Source organism: Equus caballus, chromosome 1 (genome assembly GCF_041296265.1).
Source record: "Equus caballus isolate H_3958 breed thoroughbred chromosome 1, TB-T2T, whole genome shotgun sequence".
NCBI classification, from domain to species: Eukaryota; Metazoa; Chordata; class Mammalia; order Perissodactyla; family Equidae; genus Equus; species Equus caballus.
Genome location: NC_091684.1, coordinates 192,376,449 through 192,396,396, shown reverse-complemented (window position 1 = coordinate 192,396,396; position 19,948 = coordinate 192,376,449). Strand labels below are relative to the sequence as shown.

The window sequence follows — 19,948 nt, the reverse complement described above, 5'->3', positions numbered from 1 at the left end:
CTCTAACCATTGTAGTTACAAAATATATATATATATATATATTCTCTTTAATTTCCTCCTTTTTTTTATGTGTGTGTGTTTTCCCAAAGTATCATTGGATGGTAAATATTCTTTAAACTTCAATAATTAAACCTTATTTTTCTGTTAAATTAATATTCCAAACAGATATAATTATTTAATTATAATTTTCTTTCTACAATACTTGTACAAAGATGTTTTACTTACTTGTGAGTTAACATATAAATTCTCCGATTACAGTATAATGAATTTCATGATTTTACATGTCAATTAAGGCATCTTTGATTATACTCAATACAAACAGATAAATAAAACTTATACAACTATGTTAGCTAAATAATATTCAATGTTGCATGCAAAGCAATAAGATTAATGCATTGCACATATACTGTTAGTCATTCTTGAAAGCTGACATTTGATGTTTTAATCATGCATGGCTTCTAAAATACTTTGCTGTGGCACCCTAAAATGTCAGGTAAAGAGAATACTCAGGAAATGCTTTCTTTACATAGCTGAGATTTCTGTCCATGCAAATTATGCTGGCAACCATATTTGTAGCAACATGGAACCAGCTGTTGGGAGAATATAATGCCAAGAAGTAGAGATGGAAAATAGAGGGAGACATGGAGGCTTTTAATTTTCTATGTCCAGTTAGCTCCCAGGTCCAAATGTGCTCAGTCCTTGATGTGAGACAATTGTTTTCCATTTTGCCTAAATTTTCCTGTATGTTTTCCGTTAAATGTATGTATTTGACAATCACATATAGAATATTAGCTATGTACCAGGCACTGATCTAAGCATTTTGCAGATACTGACTCAAGACCAACTTATAAGGTAGATACTATTATTTCTCCAGTATTACAGATAAGAAAACCAAGCCTCAGAGAATTTAAGTAATCTGCCTTTTTCAGTTGTCTGTAGCTGCATAACAGACAACCCCAAAGTTAGAAAGACAGCTGTTTATTTGCCTATGATTCTCTGGGTCAGTACTTTTGTATCAGCTCAACTGGGTCGTTTTCCTGTTGGTTTCACCTGAGGTCACTCATGCAACTTCAGATACCTGCAGTTCTACTGGGGCAGGGTGGGCTCAGATGCTTGAGCATATATAACTCCCAGTGGATTCTGGCTGTCAACTGCAGCTCCTTTGTTCTTCTCTGCAGAGCACTCATCCCTGGTGAGCTAGCTGCAGCTCTTTCAGAAGGTGGTCTCATGGAGGTGTTCTTAAAGGATGAGAATAAGAACTACAAGTCCTCTTAAGACCTAGGCTCTGCAACTTGAGCACTACCACACACTCTATATTCTGTTGTTCAAAGCAAATCGAAATGCAAGTCCAGAGATAAGGAATGGGAAAATAGGTTACAACTCACTATAGGAGTGGTAAAGCTGCATTGCAAGAGTGTGCAATCAGGGAGGGGGCATTATTGTGGATGTTTTTGCAAACACTCTGCCACATTGAACAAAGTCACATAAATAATGAGTTGTGGTAGCCATGTCATCCATTGTTTTAATTACTATGCTATGATGCTTTTCATGTAAAACAGAATACCAACTTAATAGATCACATATTCACCATCATAAAAAAACATAATAGGGCCAGCCCCGGTGGCCTAGTAGTTAAGTTTGGTGTGTGCTGCTTCGGCAGCCCGGGTTTGGTTCCTGGGTGTGGACCTGCATAACTTGTCTGTCAGTGGCCATGCTATGGTGGCAGCTCACATACAAAAAAGAGAGGAAGACTGACAGTGGATGTTAGCTCAGGGCACATCTTTCTTAGCAAATAAACAAGCAAACAAATAAATAAACATAGTAAGTATTTGACTTTTCTTTTTATCTCAGTGTATAATATAGAATAAAAATTAAGCTGTGCTGTATAACTACTAAATTATAAAATTTGTATAAATTAATATCTATAAAATTATAAAATTAATATAAATTTATACTTATATGTGGTGTATAACTACTAATTATACACACAGATACGTGCACACAAACACAGAGTAATTTAATTATTTTATTTTTTCCCTATTGAGGTGTTTAAGACTGTTTGCCCGTATTTTCAATTATTGTACTATGAGAACTTTTTGTTGCTTCTTTTGGGTATTAAGACTAGAAGTGTTTCTTTATAAAAATCACTGAAACACTAAACTTGAAGATGTGCTTTAGATTAAAGGAAATTCACTTTATGGCTAGATCTTCAGCGATTCAGAGATCACATTGTGTTATGGTCCTAAGGCTTTGTTTATTTAAGAAAAGTAATTAGAAAGTCAACTTCTGGGAAGTCTTTTTGTAATACATCCCGGCAGTAAATACATGTACGTAAGTAGCCTTTAAATACGTCTTTCTTCAACATTTTATTGCTTCAATTTCTTGAGCCAGATTGCATGTTTTTGAATCCCAGTTCCACTACTTACTAAATGGTTAAATTTGGGCCAGTTGCTTAGCCTCACTAACCCACATGGTGCTCACCTATAAATGGCCCAGAAATCACAACTTTTAGATATTTTCTTTATGTTGAAATTTATTAAGATAATCTAGGAAGAGCACTTAGAACAGGGCTTAGCATAAATGCTCATAAATGTTGGCTATTAGTGTCCTTATTTTCAACAGAAGTTTTTTCAAAATATCAAGCAATTTCTAGAACCAATGATAACAATCTTTAGCGAAACTTCTTATAACTAATAAAGAGATCTGTATTTAATATTAATTTAATAATAAAATGTTAATGGAGATGCTGGATTTAGGTTTATAAAACCTTTCAGGTACATTGTAGTGTTCAGATTATTATGTTTCTAGTACACTCACGTTTTCAAGTTCTCAATATTTTAAGTTGGTTGTGATCAGTGAAATAGATAACAAATAAAACAAAGAGATCAATGGAAACAAAAATTGTACCTTTGAAAATACCAACAAAGTTGACAAATGCTAACTAGAATGATCAAGAAAATGAAAGAGAAAATACAAATTTACAAAATCAAGAATAAAAGGGGAGGAGAATCACTAAAACCTATAAAAACGTAAAGAGTATAAGAGAATATTATATAAAGACTTTATGCCAATAAAATAGTTAATTTAAATGGCATGCAAAAATTCCCGGAAAGAAGCAAAATACCAACTGAATTAAAGAGAAACAGAAAATCACCTATCTTTCACAAACTCTTTCAGAAAATAAGAGGAACACTTTGCAACTAATCTCACAGAATTCATATTTTATTAGAAAGAGAAAGACAATAAATGAAAAAAAGTAAAAGCCTCTCAGATGGTGATAAGCACCGAGAAGCCACAGAAGAGCCCCATGGTTGGAAGGGAAAGGAGGTCTTCCTTAGACGTGAGGATCGGAGCAAACCTCTCTGATGATGTTGGTCGTTATCTCACACAACCCCTCGTAGCCAGTATGCGGGCAATATATCTTTGCTAAAAAGTCATTCATGAGTAACTAAAAATACTTTACACTCACGTAATTTGTATGGAGATGAGTGGATACCGAATTAACATAAACGAGACTCTATGAAATTTGAAAAGCAGTATTTCAATTAACAATAACATATAAAAGAGCTTCCAGATCAACTATTTACTCCAAGACAGACAATGTTCTGAGTAAATTACAAACATTATCCCTCTCATTTAATTCTCACAATGGCTCTAGTGTCCTTTTCAGCAGATGGAGAAGCAGGGCTCAGAGAGATGAAGACACTTGACTAAGGTCACACTGTCCAGAGGGGTGGATTTGGGTTTCAAAGCCAACTCCATCTCATTTTTAAGTCTGTGCTCTTTTCAATAAGCATTCTCTATTATGATTCAAATCATAAGTAATAGAGCGAAGGAGAAGAAAGGATCCAAGGTGAAGGAAAATACATACTGGAAGATGTGCTAAAGCACACCAAAGTGACTCAGTAAATTTACACTCTTAAAGTTGGAATTTAGTCACCGTTCTCAGTGTAGCTCACTGGGAAAACACTTAATTTTAAAATATCAGAGTAAGATTTGATTTCCAACACTGTTTATAAGCTGGATAGCATTGTTATCTTTTTATATCTCTCTGTAAAATATAGTATAACTAGTATTATAGAAAAATTTTTAAGGCCCAAGTGTGAAATATATAATAATAATTTTTTATGCATTTTAAATGAATTGACAGTTGAACTTGATGGCATTGAGTCATTTGTGATTAAATGTCAGAACCTATCATCATGCTGAAAGTGGATTTGACTCCACACTGGATTTAACCCAATATCATCTCACTGTGCGATTTCACAGAAAATAGTCATGTATCTTAAAAAAATAGATACACACAGACACACACACACACACACACGCCATGTGCCACGATGCTCAGGGCTGAAGAACAGTAATGAAGAATAAAATGTGAACAGATGATGCCGTGGACCAGATTTGGAAACGTATACCACAGGCCTAATTGTGAAATATGATTCTAAATTGAAAGTCTGACAACTTTATTAATTGGACTACAGGTTCCTCCAGTGTAAACTAAATTCATATAAAACTAAATCTCTAAGTCATTATTGTAGAGAGTTTATTGGATTATTTTTGAAAAATTCCAACTATTAAAATAGTTTAATTGCAATGAATCCTTGGAAAATGGGGCTCTCTGCATTTTTGTTTGTTTGTTTACTTGTTTGTGTTTAATATGATGTTTTTATTCTTGAAATGTGAGGTAGATACTGTGGAGTATCTGTCTCAATTTTCATCACTCCCTCTCGTCTTAGAGAGGTTGGAAATCTACAGCTTTACTTCCCATATTCCCCTGTAGCTTTGGTTCTGGATGAAAAAAAAATCTGCAAATTAAGAACATGTACATGAGGTTTGGAAGATAAAAATGAAGCAGAGACCAGTATCCTGAATATTTTTGTCTTTTTTGGATATTTTCTGTAGCTCTTCATTCAGCTTCCACTGTATTAAGAGACACCTGTGGCATCAGCAGTAGCAGCTTCTTGATTCTGTTTTTTTCTCCTAAATTTTGTTCTCAGGGGTGTATGCTTGAAGTTATGGCTTCAATTCTCAGTGGTAGCAAGAAAGTGCTGTGGTATCTGGGAGTTATGCCTTCGTGGTAGCCAAGAACCTGCTCCCTCAGTGCCTGTGATTTGTGACAGTGCCTGTTTAAAACCACCTGTGTAGAGTGGTTTCTGTTTCCTGTGCTTGATTTGGCTGATCCCAGAAGTGGAAGCAAAAGCAGACACTTAAGGATGGGAATCTGGGTTTTTTTTACCTGACCTGTTTGGTTTTTTTGTGAGGAAGATTAGCTCTGAGCTAACTATTGCCACTTCTCCTCTTTTTTACTGAGGAAGCCTGGCCCTGAGCTAACATCCGTGCCCATCTTCCTCTACTTTATATGTGAGATGCCTACCAGAGCACGGTGTGCCAAGCAGTGCCATGTCCACACCCGGGATCAGAACTGGCAAACCCAGGGCTGCTGAAGCAGAATGTGCACACTTAACTGCTGCGCCACAGGGCCGGCCCCTATTTTCTCTATTTATCTTAGCAATCCTGAGCAATTTATGTGGAAATGTACTCAAAATGTGCCAGAAAGGGAAGGACATAATATATTAGATTGGGGCAACTTAATCAATATGGCTATACTTATGTAAGATTCTGATCATAACGTGCTACCCAGAGCAGCCAGGAGGAGTTCACATGGTTTGTTTAGTTGTTTGACTAAAACCCAGTCTTACAGGGAGCTCATATTAGATGAATATGAAACCCCCGGCATTTACTGGTATAATTTACAGGTTTGACTGGTCACTGGCTCTGAAATCACGCTTGTCTTTGCAGATCTATAATGCCTCTCTGTTCCACCAGAGGTAGGACTTACAGACGGTGGTAAGAGTTTTATGTCATTTTCAGAGTGGATTCAGTAGTTAAGAGGAGCCAAAGCTTCGCCCTAAAACCCGCCTGTCCCTACCAAAAGAGAGCAATGGAAGCAACGCTGCATGCCGGGGGAAAGGGCAGGGACTCTGGGTGGTTATTCCTATCACAACTCCAACATGTCTGTTTGGAGACGAAACCTGGCAGGAATGAGAAACAACCACATAAAATCTGATGATGACTCCAATTGTTGTTCCAGATGTAGTCTCTTTATAGGAGCAATTATCATCGCCCTTGGCACCTATCATGCAGCTATCAAACTGCCAAATGATTTTGCTTTGTATCAATAAATTGAAAATACCAATGGCAGTTGGCTTTCAACTAGTAATGACAGCACTAAACTTCTAAGGTCTCTTTTCCCTTTACAGTTCTCATAATTTAGTTTGAAGAATCGAGATTAACCCAATATCTCAAAAGACATTATGTTGGTCCATCATATTGATGTCTACACGCTGATAGGACATAGTCGATACCCTCTAACATTTGGCAAGAAACATGCTTGTTAAACAGGGATAAAATTTATCAACTTTCAGTTTTCAATTTCAGTCACAACCCTTGGTGTTTCCTGGCCTGGATCATATTAGGATTTCCTCTTTAAAGGAAAAAGCAAAGTTGATGTCCATTGTACTTCCTAGGACTAAGAAAGGGGCCCACAGCTCATTTGTCCTCTTTTGACTTGAGAGATAATGTACAACAAATTGAATGTGTTTTCTTTTGCCAATTAATTTTTTTTGAGGAAGATTAGCTCTGAGCTAACATCTACCGCCAATCCTCATCTTTTTGCTGAGGAAGACTGGCTCTTGGCTAACATCCGTGCCCATGTTCCTCTACTTTATACATGGGACATCTACCACAGCATGGCTTGACAAGTGGTGCGTAGGTCCGCACCCAGGATTGGAACTGGTGAACCCTGGGCCACCAAAGAGGAACGTGCACACTTAACCGCTGTGCCACTGGGCTGACCCCAACCAATTAATTTCTAATGCTACCAGATTTTGAATAGGAGGTCTAGACCTTACAAAGGCTCTAAGAGCTGGCTCAAGTTGTAGTCAATGCATCTCTGCTGCATATGACTTGGCAGAACCAATGACTCTCCAAATTCCTGTGGCATATTAGGATGTGTGTGGAGTCTGTTGCAAGTCCTCAAAGAGAATTACAATGTGGGCTCTTAGGGTTTGAAGAAAATCCCTTTTGGGTTCTAGTGGAGATTAAATACCATTGACTTAAAAGTGAGCCTGCAAAATGAATGGGCATTATCTAATCGGCCAAGCCATAAATGTGTGAGCAGCATTCCTGTACCATCAAGTAAAAATGCTGTATAAGAGTATGGCCTCAAGTCTGTTCTGAAAGCACAAGTAAGTTGCCCAAGTGAGTGGATCATGCTCCCAGAGCACCCACTCCTGCTACATTGCCTCTTACCACCAACCCATCACAATGACCTCATGGGGAGTTTGCTATGGTCAGGTAAGTGAGGCAGAAGACAGTTTAGTCTGCTTTACAGATGCTTCTGCATGATAAGTTGGCACCAGTTGGAGGTGGAACATTACAGAATTAAAATCTTGTTTATGAGAATAAATAACTACATTTACAGTGAGAGAGGAGAAGCAATGGGCTGAAGCATGGATTTTATTGCTTTTACTCTGTGTCCCAGCTACGAGGAGCATCCGGCCTTTTAGAATATGGGCATGACATTCTGAAAAAGGCAGAGCCCAGGTACAAAGGAAAGTGAGACAGGCATGCAATTTTCCATATCTAGCAATCCACTCGTGAACCATTTTTATGCCTTTCCACAAGACATCGGACATCCACAGTTTAGGAGATTGTTTGTTTATTTTTAATGGCTTCCTTGAGGTATAATTGATATACAAAGAACTGCACATATTTAGTGTTTACAATTTGATGAGTCTGGACATATGCAAACACCTGTGATATCATCACCACTATCAAGGTAATAGACGTATCCAACATTGCTCACAGTTTCCTTGTGTCTCTTGTGTGTATGTGTGCATGTGGTAAGAACACTTAACGTGAGATCTACCCTCTTAATTTTGAAATGCACAATACCATATTGTCAGCTATGTTGTTGTACATTATGGCATTATGTCACACAGCAGATGTCTAGAACTTATTCATTTAGCTTAACTGAAACTTTATACCCATTGAACAACTACTCTCCATTCCCTGCCTCCCCCAGCCCATGGCAACTACTATTGTATCTCTTCCTCTACGATTTTGACTATTTTAAATGCTCATATAAGTGGAATCAGGCAGTTTTTGTCCTTCTGTGACTGGCATATTTCATTTAGCATAATGTCCTCCAAGTTAATCTATGTTGTCTCAAACGGCAGGATTTCCTTCTTTTTCAAGGCTGAATGATATTCCATTGTATATATATATAACACATTTTCTTTATTCATCTGTTAATGAACACTTGAGTTATTTTCATCTCTTGGCTATTGTGAATAATACTGCAATAAATATGGGAGTACAGATATCTCTTCAAGATCCTGATTTCCTTTTGGATATACACCCAGAAATGGAATTTCTGGATCATAACAGGCATATGAAAAGATACTCAACATCATTAATTATCAGGGAAATGCTAATCAAAACAATGCTTTCTTCTCTTGTTCAGCCAGACTTGAGAGAATCCATGCTCCTGCCTTCTCATTTTGGCCAATTTGAACAAACCTTTCTCCATCTCCAAGCACCCATGTCTCAGTGATTGGCTTATTATGCCTTGGGCACACAAATTTGAGATTGATATGTTCAGTATCCCTTACACAAACCTAGATGGTATAGTCTGCTACACACCTAGGCTATATAGCACTAATCTTATAGACCCATCATTTTATAGGTGGTCCATGGTTGACTGAACTGTTGTTATGTGGCACATGACTGTGTGTGTATATATATGTTCATGTATATATGTTATACAGCACACAACTGTGTATATATGCATCTTTTTACCTCTTTTGTTATATGTGTTGGTGGTAATGAATGTGAACATTTATTTCCTGGGTTAAAGAATATCTAGGTTGTACTAGATTGTGACAAGTATAGAAGATAAATGAGCACTGCCAACCTATTGTTGAAATTCTCTATCCTTTTTCAGTGATCATCTGTCTTGGCAGCTGAAAAGTCTTCTTCATTCTTATTTTCTGATCCTTTTATCATAGCTAGGAAGATGGGGTACATGATTATATTAGCCACCTCATAAGTATTGTGTGTCTTGATGAGTCAATTTTCTGTTGTTTAGAGAGACATTTCTGAAGTTCCAACCTAAAACTTGTTTCTTCTGCCCTTGGAAAGATTTTATGTGCTCAAGGGGTAAAAAAAGTTTCCTGCTTAAAATTTTTGATTTTCTGCTTTGAACCATGACTGAAAAATTAAATGTGCTCATTTTGAAGAGTTTGACAGACAAAAAAATGCATACAAGCAAAGAAATTGAAATCATTCAAAATTCTGATATCAAGGGACATCAAGCAATAAGCAATCACTATTAACGATATTTTGTATAATGGTCCAGATAATTTTAAGCATACTTATGACATTTTCAACAAAATTAGAGTCTATTTTAATTGCTGGCAAGTATCACGGTACTTCAAAGAGACTGACTTTTCAAGTATTCTCTCTTTGCTTTTAGGATAGGAAGCCTATAGAAAATATGCCAGTTAAAATTCTTTAAAATGTGACTAAAAAGTTTAAAACATGAAAATTACCTTTACTTTTTTTCTATTTTTCTCTCTTTATTCTCTCCTTACTGGTCAAGAAATTGGCCACCTTTTTTCTAGAGTCTCTTCCTTTGCTTCACTCATGAATACAGTTATCTTCCTTTCCCGTTCTCTCCTGTCATTATAAGAAAATTTAAATGTTCATTTCCTTATTTTTTTCTTCTCCCTGAGTCGACGCAGCTCATTTCTTTTATCACATTTTTCAGTCTCTATGGAGCCATATTAAACTGAGCCAGCTACAAATCCAAAGTATACAAAATAAAAAGAAACTGTGACACTTTCTGTCTCCTAAATAAATCAATGTCAGAATTAGAATTTCAGCAGAGCATTCCTAAAATAATGATAGCAAAACTCCGGACATTTCAATATTTTCATATATCAACACCAAAGAAACTCTAGACAGTAAGGAGCAGAAGCAAGGGATTCTGACTCCCGTCTTTATCCTCAGACCTTTTACTTAGCATAAGTACTGTAAACACGCAACCACATTATTAAATCTATTAGATGACAAGCGGCCTTAAATTAATTTATTTTCAAAATTTTAAAACCATAAAATATATACCACCTCACTCGGGCCTCAAGTGTTGGTAAATATTGATTTAGAGAGTGACAGTGATGCGATAGCTATACACTGAACATGTTTTATTTAAACAAAAAAACTGCTTAAAAAGAAGATTCATTTGCACCTGACAGTATGTACGCCAAGGAAATAACTAGTATCTAAATGTGTCCAACATTTCTATTTTAAATGCACTTAAGGACTTAAGAAATTCCTGTATGTTCTAACATGGAAGTACCAAGGCATTCAAAATAATTCAATTATCTACTTAATTATTTTCTTTTGTAACTCTGTAACAATTTATCTTCAAAATCTTAGTTCTTCTGAGCCAGCCCTGATGGCCTAGTAGTTAAAGTTCGGCATGGTCCAATACAGCGGCCTGGGTTCTGTTCCCAGGTGCAGAGCCACACCACACGTCTGTCAGTAGCCATGCTGTGGCGGCAGCTCACATAGAAGAGCTAGAAGGACTTACAGCTAGAATATCCAACTATGTACTGGGGCTTTGGGGAGGAAATAAAAAGGAGTGGAAGATTGGCAACAGATGTTAGCTCAGGGTGAAACTTTCCCAGCAAAAAAAAAGAAAAAGAAATCTTAATTCTTCTTAAAATTTATTTTATTACATTTACAAAATTGGGCCATTTAATCATCAAATTTAGGAGACTTAGAGTTTTTTAGACATTAAATATATCAAAGTTACAATAATTTATTTTATGTATGGTCATAACTTTGAACTTGAAATTAGTATTTTATTATTTTGTTTTTGTTTTGAATTATTTAGGTTCTTTTTAATTAATATCATCAAATAGTTTTTCTTTTACATTAATCATAGTTCTACACTTTGTTCAGAGACTTATATTTGGCGACAGGCCATTTGAAATACCTCGAGTATGGAATCACGTGCTTCAAAACACAAGCTTTTTTCCTTACCAATTAGCTTTGGTCTGTGTTTCACCAAATACGTATTTGTGTAGTTAACGTGTGTTAGTAATTGCACTAATTTGTGAGTGTCAAATTTAGAAAATTGTGGTCCTGACTTAAAAGATATCACAGGCCAAAGTTTGATAACAATGTTATACAATATAGTATGGCAAACATAATCTATTTACACATTTCTTGTTGAAACTTTATTTTTCAAATGGAAAGGCAATGAAAATGTCACATATCCTCCACATCCCTTAAAAGAAAAAAAAAATGTCCCCTGTCTGTGTATTGGTGTAAACACCTCAAGAAGCACCAGTAAAACGTTATCTCTGCAGGGAGACGGGTGGAGGGCATTCTATTGTTCATGAATCTTAAGATGATTAATATATTACTTTGCTAGGATTATCATAACAAAATACCAGAGTGGTAGGCTTAAGCAACCATAATTTATTTTCTCACAGTTCTGGAAGCTGGAAGTCCAAGATGACATTCTTGGCAGATTTGGTTTCTCGTAAAACCTCACTCACTGGCTTGCAGGTGGTCACCTTCTTGCTGTGTCCTTTTCACTGTGCACTTCCATCCCTTGTGTCTCTTCTTCTCATAAGGATGTCAGTGCTATTGGATTAGGACCCACCTTTATGATCTCGCTTAACACTTACCTTCCTAAAGGCCCGTCTCCAAATGCAGTCAGATTTGTTGGGAAAGGCAGATGGTGAGTACCCCATCAGTCACATAAGAGGGGGCCAGGGGCCTGGAATACTTCCTTACTAGAAGATAAATTGTCCACACAGCCTGTTCTGGGCCTAGCACCTTGGGTGGGAGTATGTTTTCCAGTTGCAGGCTCAATGTGTACTCCTTTGCTCTGCTTTGTTCTGGCCCACTCCTAGCATTTAGTATTTCTCACTCGTTGGGGGAAGGGAAGGAATCCTTCCACTACGGCAAGAGCAATGCTCATAGGCCAATTTCCCTGTGTCAGCTGCCGGGGGCTTCTGCCGGCCATGGGGGCCAATACATACTATTGGAGTCGAGTTTCCTGTCTCTTCTCTCTGTGAGTATAGAGTTGTTCCATCCAGTGCTTGACTGTGCTGTGATTTTCTTGGCAACTCCAATAACAAGATGAAGCAGACAGAAGTGTTTAGACTTCTATTGCTGGTGGCTGTCACTGTGATGATCTCTGCTATCCTCCATGAAGGCCTCCTCTGACATCGATAACCAACGCATGGTGTTTCTGCCCAACAGCCTTCAACATATGAATTGTGGGGGAAACACAACTCAGTCTGTAACATTAGGAAATAAAATAAGTTGGGAAAAATTAGTCTATTAAGTAAACACACATATTGTGCTTACTAGGTGTCAGGCACTACAGCGTGTTTAACAGATATTAACATATCAAATCCTCAGAACAACTTTAGAGGGTGGATATCATTATCATCTCCATTTTACATATGAGGAAGCCAAGGAAGAACATTTTGTTAATTTTTCCAATATCATATAGCTTAGCCAGAGTGAAAAACCTGGTTGTCTAGCTTCAGAGCCCTCACTCTCAACTGTTATGCAATGCTGCTTATCAAGTCAAGGACATGAGGCTATTTCTCTTAAACGTTATTGGAGAAGTAATAGTCATGCAAGTTTTTCTCCATGTGACGGCGAGATGCAGGACACTAAATGACACTAATTTGTCCATTTCTTTCACACATATTATTGAATCACAAGGTATGGGCTAGGTATTAAATGTGCAATAATGAGTGAAGAAAGGACCAAGTCTTTGCTCATGGAGTTTAACCTCTAAGTGGGAAAAATGATCACAAATAATGGCAAAATTACAATTGTAAGAGCTGAAAAAAATAAAGTATCGAAAAATTGTCCCTAATTATAAAAAATAATAAGCCCCTGAAAATGGTAAGTAAAATCTATTTAAATGAGAGAATTTCTTCCAAACACTTTATTGAAATAAAAACATGCATTTGACACAGACTGAAAAGGAGAAGCATATGCTAAAGATAAAAAAACACTCTCTAATGATTAATTTTCAAAGTTAGATTATCAAAATAGGGAAAGATATCAAAACATTGGAAGGATAATTGAGTGAGTAGTAGAATGGACACGGAAACAGTTAAGAGGACTTAAGATATGAAGGGAAACCGTTGAAGAGACTTCAAAGCTAACATCGTGTAGTTAACTCCTTTGGCATTTATGCTGCGAGAGCTCCAATTCTGAGAAAAGATAAAAGCAATTCCTGGCAACTCAAAGTTAGCAAATGATATAGAAGAGAAAAATAATAAGAAGTGAGACTTTAAATGTTAAAAAAAAAGCCATGCAAAAGTTTAGACTAATAAAAGGGCCAGTCGCACAGTGATCAAAAATTTAGAAACGACTTTTAACAAGAACTTACTTCCTCAGAACATGGCTTAATCAACGCCTGTGCCTTTTTATTTCTCAGATTCTTCAAGTGTGGATTGTGCCCTGTTGCCTTTCATTACATTTCAATTTTCTTGTCATTTTAAGGGAGGGATTATAAATATAGAATGCTTCTTTTGACGTTACAAAAAATTATTAAATTCAACTTCTATGAGGCTATGTGTCTTTTTGTTTGCAACTATATTCTTGGTACTTATCATTGATCTGTAATTTATTTTTTATTTCTGATGACCTTGAGGTTCCAGATTACAGTGTTGTAAAATAAACGACATTTCATTTAGTCACAAGTGATGTATAAACTTGAATAAGATTTATCAAATGGTTTTCTGAGATTATGCCCTTACATGGTATATTTCTACAAAGAAATTAGGAACATGTAATAAAATGAGAATGATTATAATAAAATGCATATCTGTTTTCTTTGGTAAGTGTATTTCTCATCAGGAGATTAACAATTTATGGAAATTCTCCCCAAAAGTAATGTGACAAATTGCTTCCAGGATTTAATATTTTTTGTGCTGTTTCTGTTTTGAAACTGAAAGACAGTTCAGCACATGATCAGGATATCTGGGTTACAGATTCCTGTGACCCAGAGCTCCTGTTGCGGTATCATTCTGAAAATGGCAATTGTCTCCTTGCGTCTGAGTTCAGTGTCACCCTGTCCCTACTTTGGCTTTGCCCTAGGATCGTTCTCAGGGCTCCCTTATTTAAATTGACAGATTAATCTCCCTGTCGATTACAAGAATCTCATTATCCGTAACTACATGTGATTTTCCCATCTCGTGCTCATTCACATCAATACAGAATAATTCCAAAAGCTGTTTTATTCCTAAGAGAAGAGAAAACAGCAAAAGGGCTATTTACTCTTATAAAGAGAGAATCCGTTTCACCTTAATATATATAGTGACAGTGTGGATCCAGCAAGGCAGACTTCCAGACTGACATGTATTACGTACTAATGCAATTGCATTTTAATGACTAATTTAAACATAACCAGGTTTGGACCCCTTAGATATTGGAGCTATTATTATATAGTAAATATTTAAAACATTCTCCCAGTGCAGCTATTGAAGCCAAGTTATATAAAACATATGAGGAAATTCCAGAGACAAGCTCGAGGCAGAGCTAATGAGAATGCAAGGAGACAGGAATAAATAAAATAGAAGTTGGTCTCTCAGTAATTTATAGCCTAGTCAAAAAAAAAAAAAAAAAAAGGAAAGGAGAAGAGAAAAGAAAGGAAAAGCAATGAAAAGGAAAGAAAAGAAAATGAGACCTGACTGTTTCAGGCAGAAGGAAGAAACATCTTTCTTTCTTCTGAACATACTTAAACCAGGCTGCATGTACATAAAGCTATGTGTAACTAAGAATTGACCAGAAGGTTTACGTAAAACCAGTGACTGAAATGTAAAATGTTTCTGTCTTGAAATTTAAAATAAAAACTGGGGATATAATATTAGCACTTTTCTAAGTCTAGAACAGAGGTTCGAGTCCTGTAATTCTTTTTCCTCTCCTTTATTTCTGATGTTCATCATCTTTTTTGTTCCCACCACATTTCAAATTATTTCCAAATATTCTGTACCTCATTTCACACTCACATTTTGTTCCTGCTTTATCCTTTGGAATTATTGCCTCTGCTCTTCCCTCATTTCCCACCACTGTTGTTTTTTGTTTATTTGTTTTTCTTGAGGTAACACTGGTTTACAACATTATATAAATTTCAGGTGTACATCATTACATTTCGATTTCTGTGTAGACTAAATCATGTTCACCACTCAAAGACTAATTACCATCCATCACCACACACATGTGCCCAGTCACCCCTTTCACCCCCACCTACCCGCCTTCCCCTCTGGTAACTATCAGTCTAACCTCTGTATCTTTGAGTTTGTTTGTTGTTGTTGTTATTGTTTTTATCTTCTATTGACTAGTGAGATCATACAGTATTTGACTTTCTCCTTCTGACTTATTTCACTTAGCATAATGCCCTAAAGGTCCATCGATGCTGTTGCAAATGGCAAGATTTTATCTTTTTTATGGCTGAGTAGTATTCCATTGTGAATATATACCACATCTTCTTTATCCATTTGTCCCTTGATGGGCACTTAGGTTGTTTCCAAGTCTGGGCTATTGTGAGTAACACTGCAATGAATGTAGGAGTGCAAATATCTTTTGACATTCATGTTTTCATGTTCTTTGGATAAATACCTGGAAGTGGAATAGTTGGATCATATGGTAGTTCTATTCTTTCTTTCTTTAATCTTTATTTTTCACTGAGGAAGATTCTCCCTGAGATAACATTGTTTCCAATCTTTCTCTATTTTGTGTGTGATCCACCATCATAACATGGCCACTGCTAGACAAGTGGTGTAGGTCTGCACCGGGGAAAGGAACCTGGACCATCAAGGCGGAGCATGCACTAAGCCACTGGGGCTGGCCCTCTATTCCTTATTTTTTGAGGAATCTCTATACTGTTTTCCATAATGGCTGCACCAATTTACATTCCTACCAGTAGTGTATGAAGGTCCCCTTTTCTCCACATCCCCTGTAACACTTATTATTTCTTGTCTTGTTAATCATAGCCATTCGGATGGATGTGAGGTGATTATCTGATTGTAGTTTTGATTTGCATTTCCCTAATAATTAGTGATGTTGAACACCTTTTCATGTGCCTGTTGGCCATCTGTATAACTTCTTTGGAGAAATGTCTGTTCAGATGCTTTGCCCATTTGTTAATTGGGTTGTTTGGTTTTTTTGTTGTTAAGTTGTATGAGTTCTTTATATATTGGATATTAACCCCTTATCAGATATGTGATTTGCAGATATCTTCTCCCAATCGTTAGGTTGTCTTTTCATTTTGAAGACGGTTTCCTTTGTTGTGTGGAAGCTTTTTAGTCCCACCATTGTTGAATGTACCGACTTCCTTATTATGAATTTCCAATGTATATAACACACTTTACATAAAAATAAGGTAAACAACAATGTTTATGGGTCATGATTCATTTAGATGTGGATGTTTATGAGCTATTTTCAACTAAGGTTTAAAGCAAAATCTGCAACACTAGTTTTGACTTGAACAAGTGGCTTCCAAAGACTATAACTGTGCCATTGAAATTTAGTTGATTCATTACAAAACACTTGATAACATTAGCCACTTTTGAATATATGCATTTCTCTATTCCTGTTAAAAAACCAAATGCCCATTATAAACAATTTTCAATATTTTTGAAGAGAATGTGATTAAAGTGTTTGGGTCTCATGTAAGAGAATTAAAGCACAGAATCATGTAAATCTGTGCAGGGACACAAAAGTCACCTTAATTGTACTGTCATGAATGAAAATGAAAAGTAAATTATTGACAGAGTTTGTGGTGCTATCATAGCCCAGCTGACAGAATTGACTATGATTCTGTCTGAACGAGAGCCCACAGACATTCCAGGCTATGGAAAACTGCTATTATATACAGAAGAAATTTATATGCTTCCCTTTAATATTGCCTCACTTAAAAATATATATGTATGTTTCTGTGATCTCTATTGAAAACTATTTTTATTTTCTTTGCATTGAGAAAAACAGCATTAAAAATTATTGTACCACTGTGTTAAATGACCTTTGTTATTCTTTAAAATTTGCCCATAATTACCTGAAAATAATTTAAACAAACTAAGTTACTACTAGTTATCGGTCAAATTATTTGTTTAAGTTGCTTTGAGATTTAACTGAGTTTTTTAAATTGAAAACTTTGGTTGCAAAAGTGCCACATCACTAAAGGGCACTTTGTTTAAGAGCTATTAATTTTGTTCAAACTCTCAGGACATATTAAAATTACTTGATATATTTTAGCTCTACCTTCCTTTGGTGTAAAAGGAAAACAAAAATACCTACATTTCATGGGCTATTTAAATTTCATGGGTTAGATTAAATTTAAAAGAAGAACATCTAGGAGGATCTTTACAATGTCTGGCACAGGGTCACTGGCTGTATCTATGAAATGAAAGCTGTATTCTACAACCTGGCAATTTAGCCTGCAGACACACTTTTAAAATAAGTCAATGTATTGCATAAAGGAGAGCAATTGTATTGGCTGTAATAACTAATACTGGGAACAACTTAAATACACTTCAACATGTGTTAAATTATAGTTCTATTGGTTATGGATATAGATGATAGAAAGACTCTTATTCTAAGACTTTAATTTACAGTTAAAGTATGATGAAATTATGGTACAATTATAAAACAGAATATCAGCATCATTAGTGCGGACAAAGCTCTGTATGTACTGATATAGGAATTTCTCTACCATGTAAGCAGAAATAGTGGCGTGCAGAACTGTGGCCACCATCACATGGAGCTGCCCCAGATGTGCACTACATGACTTCAGGGGACTCGGGGAAGGCGAATTGCTCCCCCGGGAGTTCTGACCTGTGTAAATAAAATATACTTTTTATTAACATATTGTATTACTTTCTTGTTGGGATTGTAACAAATTATGAAAAATTACCAAAAAGTTAGTGGCTTAAACAACGCAAATTTATTACGTTATAGCTCAGGAGGTGAGAATGCCAAGTGGGTTTCACTGTGCTACAATAAAGGTGTCTGCAGCACTGTGTTCCTTGTGGAGGCTAGAGGAGAGAATCATTTCCCTTGCCTTGTCCAGCTTTTAGAAGCCACCTTGGCTTGTGGCCTTCTTCCTCCATGTTCAAGGCCAGCAACAGTAGATCACGTCCTTCTCACACTGCCATCTTCCAGGTCGCTCTCTCCTGCCTTCCTCTCCCACTTGTAAGGACTCTTGTGATTACACAGAGACCACTAAATAATTAGGAAGAATTTCACCATCTCAAGGTCAGCTGATCAGCACCTTCAGTTGCATCCGAGGGCTAATTCCTCTTTTCCACATAACCTAACGTGTCTGCAGGTTCTTGAAATTAGGGCAACCGTGTCTTTGGGAGCCATTATTTTGCCTACTACAGGTTTTGTAGGCATTAATTAAATAAGATAGTAGTATTAGTGGATGATTTTGGGGAGAGGATATTTCCTTTTTATAACTTTATTTTTCAACTTTCTGTGGAATTTTAACTTTTTTTTATGTACGCATATTTTTATAAAAGTAGATTTAAAATGTAACTTTTTTGCATTGGCTGATTTCAAACGCCCAAATATGTATGGGAATACTATTTTCATTATGTACATTAGCTCCCCATCTCTAACTAGGACATGAGTGACTAGAGGTATTTGCTGACTGAGGTTTTCTTTTGGACTTACCCTGAATGAGTGAGCACTACATTTAAAAATCCTGGGGCTGGCCTGGTGGTGTAGTGGTTAAGTTCGCGCACTCTGCTTCAGTAGCCCAGGATTTGTGGGTTTGGATGCCAGGCACAGACCTACACATCACTCATCAAGCCATGCTGTGGCAGACTCCCACATACAAACTAGAGGAAGACTGGTACAGATGTTAGCTCAGGGACAATCTTCCTCACCAAAAAAAAAAAAAAAAATACAGCTAACACTGACAAAGGTGATAAGGTATTGGTATAGGAAAGGAACGAAAATGTCAACTACACCTTATATACACCCACTCTAAATTTCAATGAACAAGTGTGAAATGGCAATATAAAAATGTGAAGTAAAGAGGCCAGCCTGGTGGCATAGCAGTTAAGTTTGCACACTCCGCTTTGGCACCCTAGGGTTCACTGATTTGGATCCCAGGTGTGCACCTATGCACCACTTATCAAGTCATTCTGTGGCAGGTATCCCACATATAAAGTAGAGAAAGATGGGCACAGATGTTAGCTCAGGGCCAGTCTTCCTCAGCAAAAAGAGGTGGATTGGTGGCAGATGTTAGCTCAGGGCTAATCGTCTTCTTCAAAAAAGAGAAGTGAAGTAAAGTAAATGTTAAGTTCAGGATAGGATTTTTTTTTAAACAATAGAGACTTTCTGAAAAATGAAGTGTGGGGAAATGTGAAATTTTTATAAGAAAAGAAAGCAAAGAGAATGAATTGAGCAGAACTTTTATTAGATGATATATGAAAAGCTATTTGAGAGTCAATAAATTTATTTTGATAATAATACCCTCTTTAAGGGACCGATATTCTGCTACAGAAACTGGTTTAAAAAATCTTGTTGGATTTTTCTGTATTTTTGTGTGAAATCTTGCTACCTGAGTAAAATAGCTATATGCACCCTTGTTTTATAGCAAAGATGGCAAGAAAATCAAATCCCTGTTAGGGTAAGTGAATTAGTGTGAAGGCTTAGTTGTGTGTATGTCACAGTGCAGAGAAAAAACTTGTCTATGATGCTGTTTACATACTGATAGTCCATCTGTACTAAGACATCCTCTTTTCTTGTTTTCCCCATTCTTTGCAATAATACTGCTGCCATGCATTTAATGTTGCATTCTCAATTTTCATGTAATATTATAACGCAT

General features: G+C 36.5%; 1 long non-coding RNA gene across 6 annotated transcripts in view; it reads right to left on the bottom strand.

The window, feature by feature from the left end:
• LOC111769263 (uncharacterized) overlaps window positions 1–19,948 on the bottom strand; it is a 162,474-nt gene that overhangs the window by 107,447 nt on the left and 35,079 nt on the right. For 4 of the 6 annotated variants that reach the window (XR_002802129.2, XR_011441117.1, XR_011441116.1 and 1 more), the window contains exon 2: window positions 9,618–9,744. This is a non-coding gene — a long non-coding RNA (uncharacterized lncRNA). Of the gene's footprint in view, window positions 1–9,617; window positions 9,745–11,768; window positions 12,387–19,948 lie in introns of all 6 variants that reach the window. The other 2 variants (XR_011441118.1, XR_002802128.2) reach the window with 1 other exon arrangement.